Source organism: Lethenteron reissneri, chromosome 41 (assembly GCF_015708825.2).
Source record: "Lethenteron reissneri isolate LAM-NWPU_2019-01 chromosome 41, ASM1570882v1, whole genome shotgun sequence".
NCBI classification, from domain to species: Eukaryota; Metazoa; Chordata; class Hyperoartia; order Petromyzontiformes; family Petromyzontidae; genus Lethenteron; species Lethenteron reissneri.
In genome coordinates this window covers 12,963,543-12,979,648 of record NC_083819.1, presented here as the reverse complement: position 1 = coordinate 12,979,648, position 16,106 = coordinate 12,963,543, and the positions used below count along the sequence as shown (strand labels likewise).

At 54.0% G+C, this 16,106-nt stretch overlaps 1 protein-coding gene across 2 annotated transcripts in view; it reads left to right on the top strand.

The window, feature by feature from the left end:
• LOC133352724 (alpha-(1,6)-fucosyltransferase-like) overlaps positions 1 to 16,106 on the top strand; it is a 108,353-nt gene that overhangs the window by 43,866 nt on the left and 48,381 nt on the right. The window contains exon 3 of one of the 2 annotated variants that reach the window (XM_061568550.1): positions 12,281 to 12,371. The exons of the other annotated variant lie outside the window; for it this stretch is intronic. The gene's annotated coding sequence lies outside the window, so the exon portion shown is untranslated. The remainder of the gene's footprint in view (positions 1 to 12,280; positions 12,372 to 16,106) is intronic. 2 annotated transcript variants of the gene reach the window in all.

Genomic DNA, 16,106 nt, shown 5'->3' with positions numbered 1-16,106 from the left:
GCTTGAACTCGTTAATGGGCCAGAAAAGGAATTAGGTGACTAATGATTCCCGTGCTCGGTCATTTAACCACAATTAATGCTCTCGCAAAGTAATTTTCAAGAAATGTGGACATCAAATATCCCTCGTATGTAGTTCCCCCTCCCCATCACGATCAGAGCACGAAATCCACTTTGTAATGGACAGAATAGCGGAGCTCTGAAACGTGCCTTTTAAACGGTTAGATATTTAATTTGGGAGGAATCGCTGTCGTGCGATTAGTCTCATTGATGTCTCGCAGGGTCTCTGCACAGCTCATTGACCGAGGGAATCTCTCCTCGTATCCCAGAGTGCTTTGTGAATATCTGAACGCACAGGATAATTAGTCCCCACACCGGATGTAGTGTTCAAATGAGTAATTACCATAACAAATAATAATCTTGAAATGCCTTAATGATTAATTGATTTATCGGTAGCCCAATTAATTGTGAAATCCTATTTAATTAAAGGTCAAATAGATTAACATTAATTGACCGCACGCGCACGTGTGCGCACGTGTGGGGAGCGGGTATTGTATCGGTCAGCGCACTGCTCTACAAACCCGGCGACCCGAGTTCCATTCCCGTTCACGGCCAACACCAGTGACGATTATATGAACCGGTCCTGGGCCTCCTCTAGGTCGACTCGGCCTCAAATGAGTACCTGGTGTGGTGTGTATACATCGCCACTGGGGCGACCAAGGCGGCCGGGCCTGGTACTGGCTACCCACCCCTCTCGCGTGCCGTGTCGGCCTTCATCGGTGATACTCGCCAACAGCACTTGACCCAGCAGTCTGTTACAGGCTATCCTGGGGATCTTTGTCCTTGTAGACTCTGCCAATTACACCGAGTTCAGTGTAGCTGTTAATCCCGAGTCATTTGAGATGCGTGCCGGTGACAATATCTCATGCTTCCTCTTTATGATACATGTTTTGGCGATTACGATTTTGGGGCGTGTCGCATCACAAGATGACGCAGTGGGAAGTGCTCCACGGGCCGCGTCACACACAGTTACCCGCGTCATACGCAGTGACCCGCGTCAACACACAGGGCCGCGTCACACGCAGTGACCCGCGTCACACGCAGTGACCCGCGTCACACGCAGTGACCCGCGTCACACGCAGTGACCCGCGTCACACACAGGGCCGCGCCACACGCAGTGACCCGCGTCACACGCAGTGACCCGCGTCACACGCAGTGACCCGCGTCACACGCAGTGACCCGCGTCACACGCAGGGCCGCGTCACACGCAGTGACCCGCGTCACACTCAGTGACCCGCGTCACACTCAGTGACCCGCGTCACACGCAGTGACCCGCGTCACACGCAGTGACTCGCGTCACACGCAGTGACTCGCGTCACACGCGGTGACCCGCGTCACACGCGGTGACCCGCGTCACACGCGGTGACTCGCGTCACACGCAGTGACCCGCGTCACACGCAGTGACCCGCGTCACACGCGGTGACCCGCGCCACACGCGGTGACCCGCGTCACACGCGGTGACCCGCGCCACACGCGGTGACCCGCGCCACACGCAGTGACCCGCGTCACACGCAGTGACCCGCGTCACACGCGGTGACCCGCGCCACACGCGGTGACCCGCGTCACACGCGGTGACCCGCGTCACACGCAGTGACCCGCGCCACACGCAGTGACCCGCATCACACGCGGTGACCCGCGTCACACGCGGTGACCCGCGTCACACGCGGTGACCCGCGTCACGCGCGGTGACCCGCGTCACGCGCGGCGACCCGCGTCACACGCGGCGACCCGCGTCACACACAGTGACCCGCGCCACACACAGTGACCCGCGCCACACAGAGTGACCCGCGCCACACACAGTGACCCGCGTCACACACAGTGACCCGCGCCACACACAGTGACCCGCGCCACACACAGTGACCCGCGCCACACACAGTGACCCGCGTCACACACAGTGACCCGCGTCACACACAGTGACCCGCGTCACACACAGTGACCCGCGCCACACACAGTGACCCGCGTCACACTCAGTGACCCGCGTCACACACAGTGACCCGCGCCACACACAGTGACCCGCGTCACACACAGTGACCCGCGCCACACACAGTGACCCGCGCCACACACAGTGACCCGCGTCACACACAGTGACCCGCGTCACACACAGTGACCCGCGTCACACACAGTGACCCGCGCCACACACAGTGACCCGCGTCACACTCAGTGACCCGCGTCACACACAGTGACCCGCGCCACACACAGTGACCCGCGTCACACACAGTGACCCGCGCCACACACAGTGACCCGCGTCACACACAGTGACCCGCGTCACACACAGTGACCCGCGTCACACACAGTGACCCGCGCCACACACAGTGACCCGCGTCACACTCAGTGACCCGCGTCACACACAGTGACCCGCGCCACACACAGTGACCCGCGTCACACACAGTGACCCGCGCCACACACAGTGACCCGCGTCACACACGGTGACCCGCGTCACACTTAGTGACCCGCGTCACACACAGTGACCCGCGCCACACACAGTGACCCGCGTCACACACAGTGACCCGCGCCACACACAGTGACCCGCGTCACACACAGTGACCCGCGCCACACTTAGTGACCCGCGTCACACACAGTGACCCGCGTCACACTTAGTGACCCGCGTCACACACAGTGACCCGCGTCACACACAGTGACCCGCGTCACACGCAGTGACCCGCGTCACACACAGTGACCCGCGTCACACACAGTGACCCGCGCCACACACAGTGACCCGCGCCACACACAGTGACCCGCGCCACACGCAGTGACCCGCGTCACACGCAGTGACCCGCGCCACACACAGTGACCCGCGCCACACACAGTGACCCGCGCCACACGCAGTGACCCGCGCCACACACAGTGACCCGCGCCACACACAGTGACCCGCGCCACACACAGTGACCCGCGTCACACACAGTGACCCGCGCCACACACAGTGACCCGCGTCACACACAGTGACCCGCGCCACACACAGTGACCCGCGCCACACACAGTGACCCGCGCCACACAGAGTGCCGTGTCACAGAAAGGGCCCGGAAGTTGACGTTTGCTGGAACTCTTGCTTCACTTGGCCTCTTTCTGCTGCCCCCCCCCCCCCCCCCGGGGGATTGACTCGCTCCACAATCCCTCCCTCTCCGGGGGGGGGTGTCACTAAAATGAGTCCCACTTGGGGGGGGGCGGGGAGTCAACGGTTGTTGACCAATGAGCAGACTCGACCCTGCCATAGGAATGTAATGTTTAATCCCCAGAATCTGGAATAAGTGGAATTAAGTGAAACATTTATTAAGTTAGCATAATTAAAAAAAAAGATGGTTGACGGACTGCCGAGAACAATATTGTCCGATATCGTGAAACAGTTATCAGTATTGAACGCCTGTTTTTTTTCTGTCAGACAGAGCTACGCTCGTTGCTGAATTCCTGCTGTGTTGGACTACGCGCGGAGCGTGGTGCAAATACAAATAGGAGCAGTCGCATTAAATATCTCATTTGGGCACAGACGGTCAATACGCACAATCCCAGGCACGAGTGATTGGCAGTGGGTCTGTTTTACTGGAATTGATCAAGGACGCGGACACCTACGTAGTCAGACATCCCCCGTGTAGCCTGAACAGACTTGCGGCAAGTGCTGTTAGCGAGCACCTATGAAGGTCGGCACGGCACACAAGTTGGTGGGTGGCCAGCACCACGCCCGGCCGCCTTTGTCTCCCTAATGGCGATGTTTACACACCGCACCGGGTACTCACTTGATGCTGATTCGACCTAGGGGAGGCCCGGGACTGGGAATTAAACTCGGGTGGCCGGGTTCGTAGCACAGCGTAGCACTAACCGCTGCACTACCGCTCCCCACCATAGTCATACACATGCGCACGTGGGCGCGCCTCTGTGGGGAAATCGTGTCTGGCCATGCCTTTGGCACAGAGCCATATATAACACATTATTCTGATTAAGTTTTGACCATCGGAGACTTCTCGCCAAATGTATTTTCTGCTGGCTTTGCACGACAGTTGCTCCATATCGGCCCGGCACAGTGAACGAGGGGAGACGCTCCCTCTCGCTGCGCGAGTAACATCGTTGCCTTTGACGAGATGCCACCAAGATTGTTTCGCGCCCCTTCAGAACTCTCGCGTTAGTTTGGTTGCCCCCATTCAAACGGTCAGCCGGGCGGCTCGGCAGCAGAGCGAGCAGCTCGTGATCTAAACGTTGCGAGTTCAAACCCTGGTATGGGGGTTGACTCAGCCCGTCATCCCCTCCGGGGTCGATAAAACGAGTACCACTCTGTGGGGAACTTGACAGCGGTTGCTCTCTGGGTGGACTCTCGCCCCCTGCCCTTGCAATGTGGAACTTCCACCACTGGCCCAGGGCTGCGAACAGGAATCTGAGCACCATCTCAAAGCTCAATTGTGAGCAGGAAATCACTTTGGCTCATGTTGACCTTCGTTGTAAACTGTGCTCTCTGCAGGCTAACAGGGCTTGGCCAGTTGTAGCCACGTGCATGGGCTGATAACGGGAACTCCATAGCAACGCATGCGGTCCCTTACACATTTCAGTACAACGGGGTTGCAGCTCGTGTACGACGAAGCAGCGTCCGTGCATTTCCCTTATCGAAGGTGATCAGCGTGGCTCTGGGAACTATGAAAACATCACCGAGTGTGCAGCAGAAGGCATCGTCAACGTTGGCAGCCGTGTTGCAATCACGATGCCGGACAGAATTGCGCTTGATTGGCTGTGGTGTGCTGGCAATTATTAAAATTGTACGCATGTTGGTGCTGATGACAGTGAGGAGCGACCTCCCAATCATTTGGCCGTTTGAGGATAAATGAGTTGTTTCAATACAGCTGGGCCCTCAGTTGCACAAAAGTGGAACGGGCACCTTCAATGTTGCTCCTCTGTCTTTGTGCTGATGGGCACAGCTCAAGCACCCAGCCCCCCAGCCCCCCAAGTTCTTAAGGGGTGTGGCAAAGGGCGGAGTCTGGGTGATGCGGGAAGAGGATATAAGGGGGAGCCGGAAGGGGCTCGGGGTCAGTTGGTGGGAGCTGGAAGCTGGGCCACGTCGGGAGTCTCTGCGAGCCATCGGCCACTTGGCGACGCGGAGACGGCTCCCAGCGCTCCGTCTGCCAACGGTGCGCGGGAGCGGGGAAACGAGAGAGCGGCGCGGGAGCGGGACGTCAGTTCCCCGACGTGACCGGGAGAGCTGAACGCGAGCTGTGCAGTAATGAAGAAATAAAGAGACGGAGACACAGTCGCTTGTCGTCGACCCGTTTTATTACAAATGTATTTAGGGGACACGTTTTTGTTATGACGCCGGATGCGAATTGGATGTAACGCGGTCGAGTGAACGGAACTACGTCACGCGAGTAGGAATAAGCAAACATATGGCTGCCTCGGCGTAGCATCATCACACAAGGCATTGGGATGCTGCTGGATGCTTCTGGATGCTACCCACGCTCCTCAGTCTTTGTTCGGCCTGCGTACGCATCTCACGTGGTATCGCGGACTGTGCTTTACCCGATATATATTATCACGCGATTTGTCCATCACGCGGTGTTCTTCAGGAACGCAACTACCGCTGCGTTGCAGGATAACATGACTGCGCTTGTGTCTGCTTCCATGTAAACTCTCGTGGTCGTTCACTCTGGTTGGTCGGTTGCCCTGATTGGTTACTCTGGTTGGTTAGTCGTTCTGGTTGGTCGGTCACTGGCTGGCTGCTCACTCTGGTTGGTCGGCGGGTGCGACACGGTTGTGTGTCATTGTGCCTGTGGCTACTCACCACCTGGCTGGCACCACGCCTGCCTCGCCAACACAAACCGTGCTGCATCGCAAAAGGTCTTCAAGTTTGGGACGTGAGTGCTGTTGCTCTTCATATTAACCACACCCTTGCGAAGGACACCTTCACAAGTGATTTTACAGGTAAAAAAGAATTGTATTCAAAGAATGTATGCTCTCTTTGTAGCCATTTTGACCCACAAATATCTCTTCTCGTATATAAAGAAAAGGATGTGAATGAATTCACTAAACAAAATTCACGCAGAAATTTTGTTTTGAACACAGAGGGAAGTTTGCTTGGCTACATTCACCTAGCATCTAGATTCATCGTTACGGAGGGGATTCGTGCAACTAGCACAAGGCATGACCTCTTGGACTCGCAAGCTCATGCTGCCAGGCTCAACATATCCACATCGTCGGTTAAATCCCAGACTCACAATCTCATGCCGCCAGCCTCAATGTATCCACATCGTCGGTTAAATCCCAGACTCACAATCTCATGCTGCCAGCCTCAACGTATCCACATCGTCGGTTAAATCCCAGACTCACAATCTCATGCTGCCAGCCTCAACGTATCCACATCGTCGGTTAAATCCCACACTCACAATCTCATGCCACCAGCCTCAACGTATCCACATCGTCGGTTAAATCCCAGACTCACAATCTCATGCCGCCAGCCTCAACGTATCCACATCGTCGGTTAAATCCCAGACTCACAATCTCATGCCGCCAGCCTCAACGTATCCACATCGTCGGTTAAATCCCAGACTCACAATCTCATGCTGCCAGCCTCAACGTATCCACATCGTCGGTTAAATCCCAGACTCACAATCTCATGCCGCCAGCCTCAACGTATCCACATCGTCGGTTAAATCCCACACTCACAATCTCATGCCGCCAGCCTCAACGTATTCACATCGTCGGTTAAATCCCAGACTCACAAGCTCATGCTGCCAGCCTCAACGTATCCACATCGTCGGTTAAATCCCACACTAACAATCTCATGCCACCAGCCTCAACGTATTCACATCGTCGGTTAAATCCCAGACTCACAAGCTCATGCTGCCAGCCTCAACGTATCCACATCGTCGGTTAAATCCCACACTAACAATCTCATGCCACCAGCCTCAACGTATCCACATCGTCGGTTAAATCCCACACTAACAATCTCATGCCACCAGCCTCAACGTATCCACATCGTCGGTTAAATCCCACACTCACAAGCTCATGCCGCCAGCCTCAACGTATCCACATCGTCGGTTAAATCCCAGACTCACAAGCTCATGCCGCCAGCCTCAACGTATCCACATCGTCGGTTAAATCCCAGACTCACAAGCTCATGCCGCCAGCCTCAACGTATTCACATCGTCGGTTAAATCCCAGACTCACAAGCTCATGCCGCCAGCCTCAACGTATCCACATCGTCGGTTAAATCCCACACTCACAAGCTCATGCCGCTAGCCTCAACGTATCCACATCGTCGGTTAAATCCCATGCGCACGACGACCGTAATGGTGGCAACCGGGGAACGTTCCATGCACGAGTTTGGCTCCGTGGCCACGCTGAGCAGCGGATCGACCGCACGCTCCCACTCAGCCGCGTGCGACTTCTAAGTGATCGCCGTTCGCCGGGCTGCAGGGGGAAGATGGGCCAAGTCAAGCCTCTTGGGATACCCCAACGTGTGCCATTGGCCCCGCGGTCCAATTGCCGTTCACCCGGGCACTCGTACGTGTCGGTCTACGAGACGCGCGTAAGCAGCCGTTCGGATCCTCTGGTGCGATTTCGCGCTCTGTGGGCCCCGCTGCTCTGCCCAATCATGGCTGCGTTCGGGCTGATCTTGCAGTTGGCCGGTACGGTGTCAGGACAAATGTAAAAGGCGCCCTTTTGAATTGCCCACGAGAGCACGTTGACCACGCGCCGCTGTGGCGCCCGCCATTAGCGCCAAGCGGTGTTCATTCCAATCAATTCCTTTTGATGATTTAATGCGTCTTCTGCATTCGTAGTGTGGGAAATGATCGATTTTTTTTATGTTGAGCCTCATCTCATTTCCTCCTTACTCGTTCTCATCACCGCATCCGAGCTGGCGGTTGCGAGGCTTTCTCCCGTTGGCGCCGCACCTTCCCGGTCTCAGCGGGGGAGAATGTCGACAGCGAATGAACGCAAACGTCAGGTGGCCAGCAGCACGGTTACGGTTGTGATAGAAACGAGCGAACGCACCCCTTGTAAAGTTATTTTCAAGAGCTGTTGTGACTTGCAGTGTGAGGTGAGTGTGTGAGGTGAGTGAATACGTGTGTATGTGAAGTGAGGTGAGTGAGTGTGGGATGAGTGAGTGTGTGAGGTGAGTGAGTGTGTGAGGTGAGTGAGTGTGTGTGTGAAGTGAGGTGAGTGAATACGTGTGTATGTGTATGTGAAGTGAGGTGAGTGAGTGTGTGGGATGAGTGAGTGAGTGTGTGAGGTGAGTGAGTGTGTGTGTGAAGTGAGGTGAGTGAGTGTGTGTGTGAGGTGAGTGAGTGTATGTGTGTGTGGGATGAGTGAGTAAGTGTGTGAGGTGTGTGTGTGAAGTGAGGTGAGTGTGTGTGTGTGAAGTGAGGTGAGTGACTGTGTGAGGTGAGTGAGTGTGTGGGGTGAGTGAGTGAGTGTGTGAGGTGAGTGTGTGAGTGTGTGAAGTGAGGTGAGTGAGTGTGTGTGTGAGGTGAGTGAGTGTGTGTGTGGGATGAGTGAGTGTGTGAGGTGTGTGTGTGTGTGAAGTGAGGTGAGTGTGTGTGTGTGAAGTGAGGTGAGTGACTGTGTGAGGTGAGTGAGTGTGTGGGGTGAGTGAGTGAGTGTGTGGGGTGAGTGAGTGAGTGTGTGAGGTGAGTGAGTGTGTGTGTGAAGTGAGGTGAGTGAGTGTGTGTGTGAGGTGAGTGAGTGTGTGTGTGGGATGAGTGAGTAAGTGTGTGAGGTGTGTGTGTGTGTGAAGTGAGGTGAGTGTGTGTGTGTGAAGTGAGGTGAGTGACTGTGTGAGGCGAGTGAGTGTGTGGGGTGAGTGAGTGAGTGTGTGAGGTGAGTGTGTGGGGCGAGTGAGCGTGAGTGTGTGAGGTGAGTGAGTGTGTGTGTGGGATGAGTAAGTGTGTGAGGTGTGTGTGAAGTGAGTTGAGTGTGTGTGTGAGGTGAGTGAGTGTGTGAGGTGAGTGTGTGGGGCGAGTGAGCGTGAGTGCGTGAGGTGAGTGTGTGAGGTGAGTGAATACGTGTGTATGTGAAGTGAGGTGAGTGAGTGTGTGAGGTGAGTGAGTGTGTGAGGTGAGTGAGTGTGTGAGGTGAGTGAGTGTGTGTGTGAAGTGAGGTGAGTGAGTGTGTGTGTGAGGTGAGTCAGTGTATGTGTGTGTGGGATGAGTGAGTAAGTGTGTGAGGTGTGTGTGTGTGTGAAGTGAGGTGAGTGTGTGTGTGTGAAGTGAGGTGAGTGACTGTGTGAGGTGAGTGAGTGTGTGGGGTGAGTGAGTGAGTGTGTGAGGTGAGTGGTGAGTGTATGAGTGAGTGTGTGTGTGAGGTGAGTGAGTGTGTGTGTGGGATGAGTGAGTAAGTGTGTGAGGTGTGTGTGAAGTGAGTTGAGTGTGTGTGTGAGGTGAGTGAGTGTGTGAGGTGAGTGTGTGGGGCGAGTGAGCGTGAGTGTGTGAGGTGAGTGAGTGTGTGTGTGGGATGAGTGAATAAGTGTGTGAGGTGTGTGTGAAGTGAGTTGAGTGTGTGTGTCAGGTGAGTGAGTGTGTGAGGTGAGTGTGTGGGGCGAATGAGCGTGAGTGTGTGAGGTGAGTGTGTGAGGTGAGTGAGTGTGTGAGTGTGTGAGGTGAGTGTGTGAGGTGAGTGTGAAGTGAGTGTGTGAGGTGAGTGTGTGAGGTGAGTGTGTGAGGTGAGTGTGTGAGGTGAGTGTGAGGTGAGTGTGTGAGGTGAGCGTGAGTGTGTGAGGTGAGTGTGTGAGGTGAGCGTGAGTGTGTGAGGTGAGTCAGTGTGTGAGTTGAGTCAGTGTGTGAGGTGAGTCAGTGTGTGAGGTGAGTGTGTGAGGTGAGTGTTTGTGTGAGGTGAGTGTGTGAGGTGAGTGTGTGAGGTGAGCGTGAGTGTGTGAGGTGAGTGTGTGAGGTGAGTGTGTGAGGTGAGTGAGTGTGTGAGGTGAGTGTGTGAGGTGAGTCAGTGTGTGAGGTGAGCGTGAGTGTGTGAGGTGAGTGTGTGTGTGAGGTGAGTGTGTGTGTGAGGTGAGTGTGTGTGTGTGAGTGAGTGTGTGAGGTGAGTGTGTGAGGTGAGTCAGTGTGTGAGGTGAGCGTGAGTGTTTGAGGTGAGTGAATGTGTGTGTGTGTGAGGTGAGTGTGTGTGTGTGAGGTGAGTGTGTGAGGTGAGTGTGTGTGTGAGGTGAGTGTGTGAGGTAAGTGTGTGTTTTAGGTGAATGTGTGAGGTGAGTCAGTGTGTGAGGTGAGTCAGTGTGTGAGGTGAGCGTGAGTGTGTGAGGTGAGTGAATGTGTGTGAGGTGAGTGTGTGTGTGTGAGGTGAGTGTGTGTGTGTGAGGTGAGTGAATGTGTGTGAGGTGAGTGTGTGTGTGTGTGAGGTGAGTGTGTGTGTGTGAGGTGAGTGAATGTGTGTGAGGTGAGTGTGTGTGTGTGTAAGGTGAGTGTGTGTGTGTGAGGTGAGTGAATGTGTGTGAGGTGAGTGTGTGAGGTGAGTGTGTGAGGTGAGTGTGTGTGTGAGGTGAGTGTGTGAGGTAAGTGTGTGTTTGAGGTGAGTGTGTGAGGTGAGTGAATGTGTGTGAGGTGTGTGTGTGTGAGGTGTGTGTGTGTGAGAGGTGAGTGTTTGAGGTGAGTGTGTGAGGTGAGTGAATGTGTGTGAGGTGTGTGTGTGTGTGAGGTGAGTGTGTGAGGTGAGTGAATGTGTGTGAGGTGAGTGTGTGTGTGTGAGGTGAGTGAGCGGTGGAAGGGCGACAGTGCTGGAACACAGTGACAGCGAGGCGATGCACCATCAATATTGATAGTGCACGCAAAACTGTCTGCATGAAATTTACATCGTACGGACTAAACATTTGGCTGCAATTTCTTTCTCAAATTTCATAGAAATATTATTACATTTAGTCTGTGACCCTCACTATGCACACAGAATAATTGCCACCCTTTGTCAATCTACTGCTAGCGGAAGGCCTTCCTATTCCCTGCACTGTCATTCGTGGGAATTGTTTGACCATACTTCACCATGCTGGTCACTGCGAGTTGGCGAAGGGGAGTTTGTTCAGGGTGAGCGATGCAATGTGATGCGGAAAACTGCCGAGTGGCGGCGATTTATTTTCAAGCAAGACATTCTCTACCATTTGTGTTGATGAATCAAAAGCTGTTGAATCTTACTCCTTAACTGAATCTTACTCCTTGACTGGGCCCTCCTCTCTCTGGTGTGGATGTCCCCACCGTTGCGTTGACTCACGTCTGGGCCTCGCGGTGCGGAAGGCTCTCGTTTCTGATCAAGGTGCCGGCCGTTCACCCATTAACGTCATGCTGATGAGACTCGGCAGAATCAAAGCCGGCCGAGGCTTTGGCCGGCTTTGATTCCTGCTGCTGGGATATGGGCATTTGGAAAACGCATTGGTCACTGGATTAATAAGTGTTCGATTTTGACAAATAAAGCCTCGTACTTTATTACTTTGGCCAAAGCTAATAGTTTTGAACTCGTAAAAGCAGCTTTAATGCAGTAGAAGCAAGTTTTTCAATAATATCTACAGGATATCGATAGTGGTAATGCAATGTATGCACCGAGTTGTTAACAAGTTCTGCTGTGTTTGTGCTGCAGATTTGCTCTCTGAATAGCTCTCCATGGCTGAAGTCAAATCCAAAGTGATTTCTGCTCCAATGAGAAATGAGGCGGCAGTGCACTTCTATTCATAGCTCTCAATTCTACATTTCCATGACAGGGGCGAGTCTATTCATAGTACAACCAGCGTTTATTTTTCCACAAAGTAGTACTGATTTATTTTGATCATCCCAGAGGGATGATTGGCCAAGTAAACCCCCGACCAGGGTTAGTACTCGCAACACCTTCCGACTGCGAGCCACTCTCTCTACCGCTGGGTGCTCTGGCCGCCTTTAATACTGACAGTCGGGCTAATTTAACAGAGCGCTACCCGAGCGTCGTGCACACTTACACCAGCGTTTCCTACCCAACAGAGATTCTGCTAGCCGCGCAGACAATGGCAGAGTAGTGACGTGGTGAACGGTGTGCCCTGCTTGAGTGCAAACAACCCACGTGCTCTGGGCTTGGGGGACGATTTTCAGAAATATAGTTCAGAATCAAAATCTTTATTTAGACTGGAGGAATCCGATGAGCTCTGAAGCTCTTTTCCACGGATGTGCACTAGTCACCGTTTCACGTTGGTGTAACAATGCGTGCATATTTTACAAGCGTGCATTGCCTTAATGAATGTAATGATGGCAATTAAAATGCAACTCCACCGTGTGTCGTCGTCTTCCTCCAGTATCCAAGTTTAGACAGAGGTTTTGCCTTCCGCTCGTCAGCAGTGTGCGCACGCGCACAAAGTCTTCCTGAAACCATTTCCAGCTACTCAGGTGAGACCATTACTGCAGAAGTACTCCGCATTACCACACGCACGGCCCTCTGAGCCCTGTGTGCACCCCGGGGGGTGTTGGAGAAATTGCCGAGGCGTACCGGTGGGACTTTGGTAAAGGGCCGGGTTCCAGGAAAACCTCTCCGGCCTGCTTGTGCATGCAGCGCCACCGGGGTCAACCGGTGCCGTCAGCCGCCTGCGCTGCGCGCCAGTGCGCCCCTTAGTCCGCTGGAGACTGCCTCTGATATATTGGTAGTGCAGTCGAAGCTAGCGGGGCTGCAGCTCCGCATTAATCTTGGCCCCAAAGGTGGCAAGCGGCACTTAATCCTGCTCGTCAGAGAATGCGTGCTGGAGGCTTCCCCCGCAGGAAATCCCGTGCGCAGCATCTCTGCGGCGGCCTGGTTTCCGCGCGAGTGAACGGCTTTGTGCTGTATCGGGACGTGTGAGTTCGGGTCGTCGTATCTTCGAGCGTTGCTCGTTCCGGAAGCTGCCGTCCGCTGTGCCATACAGACCGGTGCCCCAGACACCGAACAGCTATACCTTCTCTCCGTAGGTTCCGTGCGAATACAGCGAGCGTGTCTCCTATGTTTTCACAGCGAAATACGTGTCTTCATGGAAAACTTTAAAAAATATATGTGAAATTTGGCGCTTCTGCTGCTGCGTTGGCAGCGGTGCACAAGGAAGGACAACAGAAACTGAACACCGTTATCGAAAATAGTTTGGACACAAAGCGGAAAAAATACGTACGGTCTAATCGGCGACGCTTTTGGGCAATGGCACGTGACAAGGGTCATTCCCCCGAAACATGATCTGCTTCTATATGTTTCCCTTTGAAGGCCAGAGTATTGTTGATGGATGTGCTGAGCCTTTGTTATCTATTTTCCAAGTGGTGCGTTGGTTGAAGCATCCTGGCTTTGGTTTTGTTTTGCCAGACTCGGTGCATTCACACCGGCAGCGCGCCCTGCGTGGGTCACGCGTACGATTCACTCCGCGTGGGCTCCCAAGTCTGGGAGTGCTTTGTGCGGCGGTGCCCGGCTCTGCTGTCCTGCAGCCATTAGCAAAGTACTCGCGGCTTTAGAGACCGGCAGCGATGCGGATAAGCATTATGGAATTCACAACGCAGCCGCGGTGGGGAATTGAGAATGAGTTCGCTGGAGAGGCTTCACGCACGCCGCACCTGCAAGGAGAGACTGTGACGTAGCCATGTTTTCCTGCTTTTAGTCATCTCGGCAGTCATTAAACATGCATCGCTAATTACTTTCTCGGCAGGGACGTGGCCCAGCGGAAGCTCGTTTTGCCGCTCGGAGGAGATGTTTCGCGGTTGGAATCCGGCAGGGTGCCCTGGTTAATACCGTGGGTGTATCGACTATAACATAGCACACACGCCGTCTGCTTTGCTGTGGATGTTGAAGGTCGCGTGGTGTCGTTCAAAAGAGCAGGCCATTGCGTGCCGGCGTCATGCTCCTGGGACGATGCACGGCAACATCGCCCCCCGCCCCCCCTGCTGCTGTGAGACCACTGCAGGCCGTGTCTCCGTTTTAATGATGCGACTTCCTTCTTTAGCGATTGTAGCCCGACAGTTGAGTGAGATTGGCAGGAATTTGTGGAGTCTACCCGGCGAAAACTTTCTGCGTTTTTTTTTATGGAAGGGGGAAAAATTGGACCACGTCGGTTTGATCGCGACGGCAGAAAGGATTGATCGACGGCGCCCGCTTCATCTGCCGGGCGCGTCCCCCCCGCCCCCTCCGTGTTGGTTTCCGCGTGGAACGTGAGCGGAGCGGAGCTCCACCTCGCGGACTGCTCCCCCGCCGACATGGCCCGTTGGAGGCGCGACGGACGGCGTCCCCCTCGCACAGAATCCTTCGCCTGGGAGGCTTTATTTTATTGGGTGCAATTGTGAACAACAGCCATATCAGACATCAGCGTAATCATTGGTTCAGTGCAGCTCAAAGCCTCAGTCACCATAAGGCGTGCGGTGGAGTCGGGAGATGTCCACGTGTGAGCTCGGCATGTGAAGGCCTTAAGACCAGAATCGGTGATTTTGCCGACATTGTGTTCATCAGGGAGGCAGTTCCATTTCCGGACAGCAGAGTGTCCAGAGAGCAATGTTCTTGAAACGTTCCCTGTCCACGTGGCCACGTGCGAGCCCCGTCGACGGTGGGCGCTCGTGCGTGCGTGCAGTCGCCAACCTGGGCTGGATAGAACGGAACTCGGGGAACACGGCACAATACTTGAACAGCAAAATGATCCAGGAACAAGAATATATGCGTGCAAAATATAATAAATAGTAACATTTTATAGGTGACAACTCGTTAAAGTTCAAAGATATATTCAACTCGAAATTGTCCGTGAAATGTCATATTTGAAGCACCTGCAGACTTCCCACACACGCACTCTGCCCCTCACTTCTCAGACCTCTCACACACAAAGACAAAGATCCCCCGTATAGCCTCAACAGACTGTTGGGGTAAGTTCTGTTCGCGAGTAGCACCTACGAAGGCCGTGACGGCACACGAGGGAATGTGTGACCAGCACCACGCCCAGCCGCATCTATCTCCCCAGTGGCGATGGTTACTCACCACACCAGGTTCTCATGTGAGGCTGAGTCGACCTAGGGGAGACCCAGGAGCGATTTAATCATCATCAGTGGTGTTGGCTTTGAGCGGGAATCGAACTCGCATCGCCGGGTTCGTAGTGCGGCGCGCTAACTGCTGCACTATCGCTCCCCACACACAAACACAGACATGCACAGACAACGACAGCTGCCATTCGCCATGAAGCAATTGGCTGGCATTGCATTAAATCATAGTGCAGTTTTCATTACCATACATTATTGCATTATCTCTCAGCGGTAGATTGGTAAAAGTGAACTTTTATTGGTCCCTGAATCGACCCACAGAAGCCCCCCCGGCGCTCCGCGCGTCGATTCACGCTGCGCCCTGCGCCTCGGAACGAGGATGAAGAGGGGCGGTGACCCCAGAGCTGCGGCGAGTGGTCCGCTCCAACCGCAAGCTCTCCCGTAACTTTACGATGCCCAATATCGCACCTCCGGTTTGCTCGGAGTCGCGAGAATTCTTATGACAAACTGAACTCGTGACGTTTAAACTGTTAAACTATTTTCTATTTTACCAGGGAAGACCCACTGAGCTATGCAGCTCTCTTCTGGAAGCAAGCTAACTACAAATGATATTAGCTCAGTGAACTGTCTTATCACGTCGAATTTTATGATAACAGTCAAATTATCTAAACGCTTGTTTCTAAATGCAGAGGGAGACACCGGAGGACCTGGAGAAAAATCCACGCCGACCACGGAGAGAGAGAGACACAAACTCCAAATATTTCTTCGATGTTGGAACTCGTTCTGTGCTCTGGCCGCACACCTATACACGGTGCCTTCCCCTATGCGTCTTCTTAAGAATATATTTAATTAAAAGGGAAACAAATTCTGCAAAATTATGTTTAAATCGATATAAATAAATATAAATATCCCCTTACATCCTTCACGGGTTGTTGGGGCAATTGCTGTCTGCGAGCACCTATGAAGGCCGGCACGGCACACGAGGGGTGGGTGGCCAGCACCATGCCCGGCCGCCTTTATCTCCCCAGTGGCGATGTTTACTGCACATGGCACTCGGTATTCGAGGCTGAGTCGACCTAAGGGAGGCCCAGGACCCATTCAGATAATCGTCACTGGTGTTGTCCGTGAGCGGGGATCGTACTCGGGTCGCCGGGCTCG